This window comes from Monopterus albus, unplaced genomic scaffold (assembly GCF_001952655.1).
Source record: "Monopterus albus unplaced genomic scaffold, M_albus_1.0 scaffold18.1, whole genome shotgun sequence".
Lineage (NCBI taxonomy): Eukaryota > Metazoa > Chordata > Actinopteri > Synbranchiformes > Synbranchidae > Monopterus > Monopterus albus.
The window spans coordinates 6,507,386-6,521,410 of record NW_018127898.1 but is presented as its reverse complement, the minus strand read 5'-3'; positions in this window follow the sequence as shown (position 1 = coordinate 6,521,410).

Genomic DNA, 14,025 nt, shown 5'->3' with positions numbered 1-14,025 from the left:
TCAATGTGTATGTACAAGGCTACGAGTAAACATATAAACAAGATAAGACTGAGAGAATGTGCAAACAAGAAAAGTGATTGTGCATTAGAAAAATTAAAAATTAAAATAAAATGCTTTTATATGTATTTATTTATGAAATAAAATAAAATAATGTATTATTGCAGCAACTGGATCTTGTAAACATAACAAGTCACACTCGCAATGGTACGGCAGTGTTTTATTACAGGTTTAGTTTTCCTGTTTGGTGGCTGTGCCGGCCAATGGTTAGTTTCTGTGTCACTGGACCAGTTGAAGCCAGTATCCACCTGACCACCAGCGACAGTAGCCTAGTGAGCAAACTGCTGCTTGGTGCAGGAACAGGAAAACTGAAATGTTGCCACACAGTAGCTGTGAAAGTTGACAATGGCGTATCCGCTATGCCAGTTTCAAATTCTGCAGCCTGAGAGCAGTAATACTAGTGAAATAACCTTCTATAATATTCTGGAAGATACAGTCATTATTTAGAAATTTTTCCAACCCCATATGGTGAAATGACAAATAGTATATCATAGCACATTGCAATAAATGAGTGACTAATGATAGGTTTTTAGTGTATGAATCCAAGTTTAATGGGTACATTTAATGAACACTGAGCAAAAGGCCTGTCACACAGCAGATCATGGTTGGGCTTGCAATCCTAAATACAGTATGTGACTACTGGTGTTTACAGTGGCTACATTCCATTTATGTGTGCCAGTTCCATGGCCCTGGCATGGCTTACTGACTCAGTGAAAGATAACAGATCATGATATGATATCTGCCTTAAAATGCTATTTCATAATACTGATAGAAAGTCTTTAGAGTTCAGCCCCTAGTCTTGTATGACAAAACCTACTTTAGCCCCATTTCCATTGACTCGACTCGACTCTACTCGCTTTTGGTACCGGGCACCTGGTTTTCCACTGCAGATGGTCCCCTCTCAGTGTAGCTGGTTTTCATAGTGACATCGCATTACACCGCTGTGATGTCATCAGCAAGCAACACAGTAACAATGGAGGACATGGAATGTATGCTGTTCTTGATTCTCTGTATGTGGCTGTTTTTACTTAGGACAGTAACTACAGTAAAGTAGTGGTTAGCGTTAAATAACCCTGATTTTAAAAATTGCACTTTTTTGTTCCAGAAAGTCTCGCACGTTGACGACATGATTTCTTTGACCAATTGCTAGTCTGCATTATTTACACATCACCGTTTGGTATCACCTCTGCTCATTTGGAACCTCGACAGATGTGATTCCAAAATAGTGCCAGGTACCAGGTACTATCCTCAACATTTGACTGATAACAAAACAAATAAGGCAAGTTGAGCCAGTACCAGGCAGTGGAAAATGGGCTTTTGTCCAAGAAAAAAAAGGGTATCATAAGAAATCTGAGCACACTGGAGCTATGCCATACAGAAGGTGGAGTATGGATTGGCAGGACAGTGAAGATGAAGAGAGGTGATGTAGGTGGAGCAATCGCTGAATTGGGAGGAGGGCAGGATTAAAGCTGTGAGTGCTCAGAGGAAAAGGGGACAGCTCAAACTTGTTCTGGAAGACACCAATCTCCTGCCAGTGGTAAGCTATTAAATAGTCAGATACTGAAATTAAATAAATGGCTGTATAAACCCTGTCTGATCTTTTAGTAATTTAAACTCAATACAGGACTGACAAACAACAGGACTCACAATGCTTCTTTTAGTTTGTATAAGGAAGTCTTCCGGGTATCTGCTAATCTATTTGTACTGCCAAGGTCTGTGACTAGATGGTGAGTCTTTGAATTAAGGGAGTCCTTAAAAAGCCTCAAGCTCACTGACACTGTACAGGAAATGGGATGTGGACGTCATACACTGCCAAGATTTAGGCTTTGCCACGCATTTAAACTGTCCACACTTCTCAGAATCATTACATAGAGACTCAGCTGGCTTCAGTCCATTGACACAGTGCAGTCAACGAGCTCAAGTCTGGCACAGAGCTGCTAACGGGTTCTTGCACTACTGATTGCCTAATACACACAATGTTTTTATTGCTGCTTTTGGAAAATATTCACCATTAATTCACAACATTGTGAGACACAACAGATGATACACAGTATATGATTACATTAAATAATTAGTCATTAAAGATTTGCTAGTGTTACATTTCTATTCTAAAGATTTTTTTTCATCTATTATATTGTTGCAAAGTGGAAAACTGAGCCTTGAACAGTGGTATTAAAACTGTAGTCCTCAAGTTGTTTTGGTTCATGCATTCTCCTCATATGGGTTTAAACTGGACTATTTCCATGGCCATTTGGCTGTGCTGCTCCTCTGCAGCTGAGGAAAGTCAAACAGCATTGGCTCACCCCTACTCTTTAGTTCACTTTCTGAGAAGCCACAAAGATACTGCAGAACAACAGAGCAGTCTCTGCTTTAACCATACGACACAGTGGTTTCGCCAGTGAAACCTTTGGCTCTGCCTTTCATGCTCAAAGGAAATCTGTAATTCTACTCAGAGGAAAAGAACAAGTTGTTTTCATCACTAAATTTGGCCAGCAATCGTGGAGCTAAAGAGAATTGGATTGAGTGGTCCTTTCCATAAAAAACATAGAAAACAACAAAGGTTTCCAAAGTACAAATAGTGTCATATAATACTTTCTATTCTAAAAGTGCAGCTGCTAATGTCATATCAAACATTCATCACAGGTCAGTTCAGCAAGACTGTAACATACAGACAAGTGACAAAGCAAAATCCAACACACTGTGTTTCAGTAAGGTGTTAGGCCTCCATGCTTCCAGAACAGCCTTAATGTACCTTGGCATTGACTCTCCAAGTCTCTGAACTTTACTGGAGGGATGAACCCTGTTCTTCCTAAAGATAGTCCTTCATTTGGTGTTTTTATGATTGTGGTGGAGATGCTGCCTAACACGTCGCTCCAAAAACACCTATCAGTGTTCACTTGGGATGCAGTGCTAACAGCTACAGTGCCTTGCGAAAGTATTCAGCCCCCTTGAACTTTGCGACCTTTTGCCACATTTCAGGCTTCAAACATAAAGATATAAAACTGTAATTTTTTGTGAAGAATCAACAACAAGTGGGACACAATCATGAAGTGGAACGAAATTTATTGGATATTTCAAACGTTTTTAACAAATAAAAAAACTGAAAAATTGGGCGTGCAAAATTATTCAAATCCACATAAGGGATGACGGCAACATTCATAGATCCTGGAATGCACAATGAGGGGCAATGTTCATTCCTATTACAGAGGCCCACTGAAATTTTTTTGAGGAAAAGCTGTGTTAGACTGCATATTGTTTATAGTAAAGTATTTTTATATACAAATATAAAAATGAAAATGTTTCTGGAGTGGGACTTTAATTAATTATAGAAGTTGTGCAGAAGCTGCCCATAGCTCTACACAGTGATCCATGTGTGTACTGTATGTGTTTCTATGCTGCTCCAAATGAGTCTGTTCTGGTTCAACTTGTCTTATTAAATGAGCTTAAAAATAAAGTGACACCTTAGTTATAAAACACTGAGCAGGCTGTAACACACAAGAGTGTGTGTGTCGTTTAAAGTTTGCCACAAGCCACCTGGGAGACGCACCAAACATGTGGAAGAAGGTGCTCTGGTCAGATGAAACCAAAATCGAACTTTTTGGCAACAATGCAAAATGTTATGTTTGGCGTAAAAGCAACACAGCTCATCACCCTGAACACACCATCCCCATTGTCAAACATGGTGGTGGCAGCATCCTGGTTTGGGCCTGCTTTTCTTCAGCAGGGACAGGGAAGATGGTTAAAATTGATGGGAAGATGGATGGAGCCAAATACAGGACCATTCTGGAAGGAAACCTGATGGAGTCTGCAAAAGACCTGAGACTGGGATGGAGATTTGTCTTCCAACAAGACAATGATCCAAAACATAAGGCAAAATCTACAATGGAATGGTTCACAAATAAACATATCCAGGTGTTAGAATGGCCAAGTCAAAGTCCAGACCTGAATCCACTCGAGAATCTGTGGAAAGAACTGAAAACTGCTGTTCACAAATGCTCTCCATCCAACCTCACTGAGCTCGAGCTGTTTTGCAAGGAGGCATGGGCAAAAATTTCAGTCTCTCGATGTGCAAAACTGATAGAGACATACCCCAAGTGACTTACAGCTGTAATCGCAGCAAAAGGTGGCGCTACCAAGTATTAACTTAAGGGGGCTGAATAATTTTGCACGGCCAATTTTTCAGTTTTTTATTTGTTAAAAAAGTTTGAAATATCCAATAAATTTCGTTCCACTTCATGATTGTGTCCCACTTGTTGTTGATTCTTCACAAAAAATTACAGTTTTATATCTTTATGTTTGAAGCCTGAAATGTGGCAAAAGGTCGCAAAGTTCAAGGGGGCCAAATACTTTCGCAAGGCACTGTATGTCAGCACTGACAGTTTAAATATCATTCCTATTCAGTTTTGTAATCACTAACCCCAGTTAGTATCTTTTAAACATATATATATGTTACAGGTATATTCAAATAAGAATTTGACTTTGACATCTTATTACAGAGGCTGGAATGTGTAATTGGGATTAGGGAAGTCGCAAAACTGCTGTTCATAAATTTGACCTATGTAAGCAGGTGTTTTCATAAAATTAGATTGGATCAGACAAGGTGCTATCCAGAGTTTGTCAATACAGAATATATTACAAAATCTATCAATTAATATGAGAGTGATAGCAGGTTTGTGTATTTGTGTATTCTAAAATGTTTCCCTTTGAATCCATCATCTGGCCTCTAAAAAAATAATCAGTGATCATTTCTAAATCTCTGAATAATGCATATTTACTAGTTTGTAAGGTTTACACATCTTACCTGGGTAAACCCTAAAGGACTGCTGTAGTTTTAGAAATAACACCCTTTCGAAATGCTCAATATTGCTGCCACTTTATATACAGTATATGATAAAGTTATAACTTCATAATAATAATCATGATGGCCCTACTGTCCCCTGGCAAATGGCCTGTACAGTAGAAGTAAATCATAATAAATCTGCAGTGAGAATAAAAGGTTTAGCCTGACCTCCTTGTCGATAAGAAGAAAATGCTCTTGAAGAAAGGCATAGCACGTTAATATGTGCTTGTTTGGAAGAACTATGGTAATGTCAAGGATGCACAATAATCAAAGCAGGTGCCACTTTAAACTTGTAAACCTGACAAGTTCTCCTGATATTGATCCATTAATGATGTTGGTGTGTGTGTGCATGCACTTGCATGTTTATGTCAGTGCAGTATGATCATCCCTGACACTTTGTTACCTCCAAAGTGTGCCAACTCCTGCCACCCACCACACCATGTGAGATGACGAGACGAAGAGCTGCACATATCTTTCAGCGTGCTGGCACATCTCCCACACCAAATATAAACATGTGTATTTTGGCACTCATACACCTTATCACCAACTATTAAAAGCTGGGCACTGACATAAACATAACGGTATGCCCTCACTGTATCTCTCCAGACCAAAGCTCTTTCAAACTTACTGAGGCTCTGTTGTGCAAAGGACAGGCTGGTGCAGTGGTAACAGTGCACTGTCAGACCATGGGTCATACTTGGAAAAAAGCTAGGCATTTCATTTCATTGTTTATATTAACTGTAACAACACTAATCTCCCTGTTGCTGTATGAAGTCTTGCACTACTCAGAATTCCATCTCATGCTCAGGATGCAAATCATTTCAGATCACAAACAAAAATTAAGACAACAGGAAATATGAAAAGAAAACTGGATGTGGTCAGATTGAGATGCTAAAGGAAAAGTTGAAGGAACATGGAAGAATGGGACTGCATGGTGAGAGAAGAAGTGGGGTGTAATATGGGACAGACAAAGAAATGTGAAGCCCTGGCTTGAAACCTGATTTCATCATATTAAAAGAAATATGATCACTGTGGAGAAAAGACAAGCAACCACTTCTTTAAAGACACCTAATATTGTAAGTGAACTCAGCATGCATAAGGCGCACTGTCTCAACCTCCACTGATTGTTGCCCAGATGAATATTAATCCTTGGAGAAAGCCGACACACATGAAAAAACATAATACGGTAATACAAGGTCAAAGACAGAGTACAGTTACAGTAAGTTAGAGGCTTGGTGCTGACTGAACTAAAGTACTTGCACACTTTCTTAAACAACCGCAATTAAGCATGCACACACACACACACACACACACACACACACACACACACACCCTTGTTTTTGCCACTTACCAAGTCCTTACATAGACTTACATTCATTTCCAGGAGACTTACCCTAATCTTAACCAGAACTGCTACTTGGCTAACCTTAACCTTTACCAGAACCTCAACCAAAGCAGACACTTGCTCTAACCTTACACCCCATCGTTTTCATAAAATTCGACAAACTACGTTGTGGGGACCAGCCTCCGGTCCCTGCAAAGATAGTAACTCATGGATTTCAAGCTCCAAAAGTATAGAAAAACAAGGCCACCCACACACACACACACACACACACACACAGAAGTGGAAATAGTAGTTAGGCGAGTAAAAGCAGGATCCGCTCCTGGGCCTAATGACGTGGAGCAAAGCTTCCATCAAGGCAATAGTTACCATGCATGTGGCGGTTTTGGTTTAAGCACATCACAGTTTTTTGGAGCAAAGCAGTAGCAGCTGACAGAAGGAAGATGGTTATTGAGGAGATTAGGAGGCAGGTAGATGTGCAAAAGCAGTCTCCCAGCCTCAGCAGGGACAGTGGATGAAATGGGAAGAAACTTAGTTGGAGGGAAATGTTGGACATGGAGGTAGAAAGGATCTGAATAAATGGATAGATGAAAACCTGACATGTCCCATGTGTTCAGGTGTAGCATCACTTCGCTACATCCTCTCAGGGTGTAAAACAAACCTGGCTTAAGGATGATGCACCTGGAGACATAATCAAGTATTGAAATGATTAGCAGCAGCTATTGAAAATTGGTTCTTAGAGGTAAAGTCAGTGGAGAAGAAGAAGAAACAAGAGGGGATTTTTTTTTGTTCATGAGGGTGAAAAAGGCAAGAAGCACGTCATTTTGAACAGGTAGGATGGAGGCCAGCTAAAGGCAGGTTGGTAAATAAAATTGGAATTAGGGAATCAGCTCATAGTTCCTGAGGAGAAAGTCAGCACTAAACTCAGTCCAAGCACAGCAGATTGTATATTATGTTGAGTCTACAGTTCCCTGGTCGGACGTCGAACATACAGCTTATGAGAGGAAGAAACTGAAATACACAGAGTTAGCCATGGAGGCAAACAACCATGGCTGGAAAGTTAAAGTCTGCCCAGTAGAGGTTGGTTGTAGGGGATTTGTAGCCAGGTCAGCTGTCTCTCTGCTAAGTGAGTTAAGCTATAAAAGGGCGGAGCCTAAGACAGGTAATTAGGAATCTAGCTGATAGTGCACCAAGGTCCAGTGAGTGGCTCTGGAGCAGAAAAAAGGTGTGTGAGAGAGGTAAAGATAGGAAAGTGATTTATAAATAGCAACATACATTTTAAGCTGAAGTAAACTAGCATAGGAGGACAGGCTTAGTAAAAGTGTTAAAATGCAGCAGGATTGAGGCCTGCTTTCTGGTGGTAGCATCAGCAAGCGAACATGAGGGCATAGTAGAAGTTTTTCTCAGAAATATTTTTATTAATTTTTTGAACAAAGAAACAGATACCATAATGTGAACGACAGACATCTAACATTGACAAGAGGTCTATTCTGTTCAGGAAGAGTAAACCTGTCTGGGTACAGTGAAAAGAGAGAAATGCAAACATTACCCAAAGAACCCCCCCCAGCATAGTAGAAGTTTGACCGGTTTGCTGGAATGAAAACTAACACTGTGGTTTCTGATGCAGTATAAAAGGAATAAGAAGTCTGGCTAGTTATCTGGTGAGCTATTGTTTGGTGAAATGTTTGGTGAGTTATTTTTTAAATGTTTAGTGGCTAGAACAGCAGTTCTGCTAGTGACTGTTCGGTAACAGTTAGCTTGAATTAGCCTGAGTAGATGAAGGGTTGTGTTGGGTGTGTGGGTGCAGGCAAAAAGGAGGATGGTTCTGAGACGCTGGAACACACTGTTGAGCCTTCTCGGTATCATGGGCCCAACTCAATGTAACACCACTTAGTGAGAGGGTACCCAAAGTCTTACATTCAAAATGTTATCAGCATCAACACATACCAGAAGTATTAAAGGTAAAAGTACTCATTATACAGAAAAGTATATCTAAAATGGGTGTATATCATATTATTCAATTACAATTGCTGATGCATTTTTGTGTACATCAAATTTGATGTTGCAGCTGGTAAAGATGGAGCTAATTTTAACTAGCTTATATGCTTATAACCTGAAGTGCTTTACATACTGCTAGGTAGCTTGCAAATTTTCCAGCAGAGACCAATAAAGTCTTATGATTACACTATAATTTTGTGTCTGGTTTTGAAAAGAAACTAGTAACTGAAGTTCTAAAATAAATGTAGTGGAGTAAAAAGTAAAATTTTTGCCTCTAAAATGTGGTGAAGTCAGCGTATGAAGTACTGTAGCACAAAATGAAATTACTCAAGTGCTGTAAAGTGTAGATACCTCAAAGTACAGTACTTGAGTAAATGTATACTTTCCACCTCTGAAAAATATATCCACTATGCTTATCCAAAGCAAACACCTATACAGCTATTTTAAAATAATTCATTACAATTTTGTTGGAAACAGAAAATTTGCATAAACTATTACTAATATGGTAAGTTTTAATAATAGTTATGTCATTTATTGTGAGGTCTGTGATGAAATGCATAGTGTGTTAATAGTCTGTGTGGGTGGGAATGTGACCTGTGCGCTTCAGTGCCACAAACAGCTCTGCACTACAATGCTTGTGTGTGCACGTGAGTGAGAGCGCACATGCTGCAGGATTACAGAACTCATCCATATCCCCCTCTGAAGACATCCTCTTCCACTTCAGACAAAATCTGTACTTTCTGCTGTGCTAATGCAGCAAAGAGTGTAGCTTTCTGTTTTATCCCTTTGCCAAGAGAACATCCAGCCCTCAGCCTTACCCCACATAGCAGCATTTATCCACTGTAATGAGCACTTCACCCTTTCAAACTTCTAACTACCCAGCAATTTGTCATAATGTAGATATTCAGTCCGCTATCACAGACACCTAAAGAACGAAACTTACTTTCCTGGACAGAATTTGGTCTCAAGATGGACCCTTTTCCTCACAGCCCTCCCTCTTTACCTGCAGCCCACTGCAATACAAAACTTAAGTAATCTCTTCACTCTCTTCCTGTTAGTCTCCCTCTTTCTCTCCTGAGCTCAAGCTCTGTACCTGGATAGTGAGCAGTGAAGATGACATAAGCGGTGTGGTGGGAAGGGCACTGAGACTCCTGGCATTGTTCCAGAAGGCTGACTGACAAACACCTGAGGCCCACGGAGAGAAGAAAGGACAGATAAAAGAAATGCAATAGAAAAGTGCTGAAGCCTCTTCTACTTAACACTGCCATTAGAAAAAAAATGCCCACCTGCAAGCAGAGCACGTACACACACTGCTTTCTCGCTCTAGATCTGGCCCTCTGTCACTGCAAACACTTCAGGGCTATTCTGGACTTCTAGCTAGCCAAGAAAGGTGGGACAAAGAAATAAAAAAGAATTAATAAATAGTGCAAAGTGTGACTATATGGAGTGGACTCCATGCTCACACATAGAGAGACAAAGTCCTTTGCTAGCACTGGGCTCTGACAGTGCTGTTCCTCTGGAGATGTGTTGTGTTGAGCAGGTAATTTACATAATCTGCTATGACTGGACCGATGTCTTCTGATGTGTACACCATACTATACTTGGTAAAGACATGTTGTACAGAACTGAAAAATTGGAGACTTCCTTTTCTTACTTCAACTTCCTTTGGGATTGAAAAGTCTTTGCTTCTGTTTCCACTGGACAAGGATCATCTTGAATGGCTCTTGCCAGGCTGTTGCTAAACTTTTTCACAGCATATCTGCATAACGTTGAGCTTTTCCCAACTCTGGGCAGTCACATTGCTGGACTCCTTTTGTCTCTGTCTTACATGGCTGGGTGTACTAATGACAATGAATGGGCAGATGTACATATGTATGTGTGAATGACCCATTAGATCTCCTTAGCCATGATGAGACATGGACATGTTGGTGAAACTCAGAATATCTCATACACCCGTAATTTCTAAATCTGAACCGGATTCTGTCATTCTGGTGACTTCCTTATGATGCATTTATATTAAGTCTTAAAAGAGGACATAGCAATGTTCTGTCCAAATCCATCTCCAGTGTCCAACCCTCAGAGCCAGAACAATAAAATACATCAAGATGGACTTCCCCCTCTGTCTGGTGTTTAGTTACAACATATTGGATCATGAAGGCCCTGCTCATTTTTATCCCCTGGTGTGGATGTTCATATAAACAGCTATACACAGGACACCGCAGCCCATATATCTAGGATGCTGGCTGTATCCTGGAGTCCAAACTAAACTTACATAACACTAACATGACCTGGCCTAGTAACACCACACTTGAGACAGAGTCAGGGAGAGATGGGAAGGTTGAAAATGAGCCCACAGGGAGAAGATGTGGAGGACTGGTGGCAGAAAATAAAAAGCAAGCAGAGCAGACATTGATAGAGTGTGAACTGCCTACATGAAGCTAAAACACCTTTGGCCATTCTTTGTGTACTTGAAAGATAACATCGATCTACCTGCAAAACACACACACACACACACTTCAGAACTATGTATGGCTGTGCATATGTTGCTAAACAACAATTCAGCAAGATTAAACACACATACAGGCACCAACAACCCCCCAAAATAGAAATAGCTGTTTCCATACCACTGACCTCCTCTATTCTGACAGCATTTTGCCATGAAGGAGTTGCTAAAGTGCATTTCTCCAGATGCCAAACCCCACTACAGCACTCTCAATGAGCCAGTGACAGATTAGAATTCCCTCTGCACAACTCTCACATGCCCAGTAGGAAGGGAACAGTATGTTCCTCAAAAGACAGTGTGCACACACACTCACGCAATTTGTATTCCACAAGGCATGCACGCACATATACACCGAGTGCACTCGGCAGACAAATGTCAGAAACAATGTGATGCCTGAAGAATCTGATGCAGGACAATGATGTGAACACTGAGGTGATAACTGTCTAGGTGTTCAGGTCCTAGACATGAACAGTAGCTGGATACTCCACAGGGAGAAACTAGGTCCAGCATAGGCAAAAACAGATAAAAGGGCACTGCTTGAATTATGGAGGAGAGAAGTCCTTGGACCAGAGAGATGGGGGACTGAGTGGCTGAAAATGTGGAGAGACGCTGAAGGGAGTGAGACACCAGACAGACAGAAATGGATTCTAAATGAGCTGATAGTGCCAACAGCTGCTTCAGCAGTCCAGAATAGTGAGAACAGAGGTTAAATTTAAACTTAATAGTCCCTCAACAAAGGGGCACTTAATGAGACAGCCTGGATGGTACAGTAGGATGCGAGCTACAGGGAGTGAGGTGGAGGGAAGAATGAAACTGGCAAAGACCCAGGATTGTGCCATGACCACTCATTTAGCAGAGTGGCTTCATGTTCGGTGTCCTCTCAATAACAAATACCAGACTCTCCTCTGTCCAGCTGGTTTCCCTGTCACAAAACAGCAATATGTCTTGATACTGAACCTTACAGAGCTATGCTTCTCATTTAAAACTAGGCTCAGATAATAAGCAGAGAAATTAAGATGTGAGGAGATTATCATCTGCAGTCTCGGGATTAAAACCCGCCACATTTTCCATGACTGAGAGATGGTGATTAACTGGTAAGTCCCAGCAACAAAGAAGATGAATAATCCTGACAGTCACCCTGGTGGATCAGGGTAAGTACCTGAATAATTCAGTAAGGTCAAACAAGCACTGCTGGCTCCAGGCCTAGGCCATATTAAGATACTCTGGCCTAAAATGAGACAGTGGTATGGAGTTACTTTCTTGCAGCAGCACAACCATGATATGGTTTCATCTTGACTATATACAGCATTGAGTGTCTGCTTTGTCGTTATGTTTTGATTGACCTCCTGAAAGAGACCACTCCCATCAGAAGTTTCATCTTTGGGTAAGGATGATCACTCAGAACAGCTTTGCACAAATTTGCAGTGTCCCTTCCCTCTAAGGGAACAAGTGCACCTAAACCATTCCAGCCAAATGCGCCCCACAGCATAACAGAGCCACTGCATCATCTCATTGTAGAGGTCAAGCATTCAGGATATTCCTTTAATTTGTCACCCATCTGTATATTCAGCCAGAAGTCAGCTTGTCATCATCCAGGCAATCACCTGGCATCAGTGTCCAATGACAGTGAATGCTATGGCAGCATGGAAGAGGCCAGCTAAGCCAGCTAGAAGCTCTTGCATGTGAGGGAATCCTCACCATATCATGTTGTGTTATGTAAGGGGCTATGGAAAAGCCCTGTCTATAAGAGGAGATCCCAGAGGTTTCTAAGTTTTGGTTCTAGCTTCTAAACTGTAAGGATTTGGTGTTTTACTCAGTTTTATTAAATTTTCAGTTGAATATCTTCAGGTTCTCGACTATTATTCAGACAAAACAAAGTATGTTAAAACAACACCTTGGGCTCTGGAAAACAACGTTTTCTGGAATTTTGTTTAATGAACCATTATTTAATTAATTAAATACATAAACTCCAGATTAATTGATAATGAAAACAATAATTAGTTGCAGGCCTACAGTGTACTAAAGCTTAGGCAAAGTCCTTTCATCACAACTCTGGCAGTCAGATCCAGCAATGCTACCAACAATGGACCCTTTAAATATGCCCCCAATGATTTATACAGGAGTCAGAAAAAATCACACACTCAAATACTAGCTCAGACCTAGCGTTGCATTAGTCACATGGCCTAACTGTAATCATTACCACAGTCTTTCTTCAGTACCCAGTGTTCTCCAAAGTAACTTTTGACTGTCTGGCTAAATAGTTAGCCAGGGTATGACGTTATGATAAACTAACTAGTTAGTTCTGGATTTTAGTACAGGGACCCTCCAACAGGCCTACTTTATATGAATAGTTTCAATTTACTGCTTTACTTTATTTTATTTTTTCAATAGGAAAACCACTTATTATCAGTAGGCCTACTGCCTTCCAGGGAACCCTGGGTATTTGCATTAAAACAAACAATAAAATTCCAAACTGTGTACTAGACAGCATTCAGAGAGCGCAATCCTCTGCTGAGGCAGCTCAGTTTTCCCATAATGCCATTGCACCTAAACTCAATATTCCCATGATAATATGAGTTGTGTGCCTATCTGTTTGAATGAGTGTAGGGCAAGTTACAACTCAGAGAGGCAACAGCAGGGCAGACAGGAAGCCTGTGTTTTGACAGTGTAGAATTATGGCTCTTGTTACCATTGCTAACTCTGAGAGACGAGACAGTCTGTCAGGTTTGCCCGGTTGCACCTCTTTTCCCACTCCCCTCACTCTGTTTTCTCTCCCTTTACCTGATTACGCTATCCTCTACACCTGCTTGTCACCAGCTGCACCTGATTAGTTTCTCCCTATTTAGTTTTAAAAACTGCATGATGTGTTTACTTGTGTTATCGTTGACTAATATTTAAATTTGTTTGATGATCTGAAACATTACAGTGTGACAAACATGCAAAAAGATAAGAAATCAGTAAGGGGGCAAATACTTTTTCACACCACTGTATTTCTGTTTATCTGCAGTTGCACCTAACCCGACCAGTCCAGGAGTGAGTCCCAATGTCCGCAGCCCGGTCTTCTTCTCATCATCTCCATCATTGACTGTGTACACTCCTATGCTCGACATCCGGTTCCATTGTTCCTCTGTTAATTTCTTGTTACGTATACAGCACTGTAAATAAACTACACTGTCTGCACCGAAGTCAGCTACCTGGGTCCGTCTATTTTTGTGACTCGCTCACTGTTGTGTTCGAGCAGTCCTAACAAAAGTGGGTAATTGAGAAACCCCATATTTTTAATGG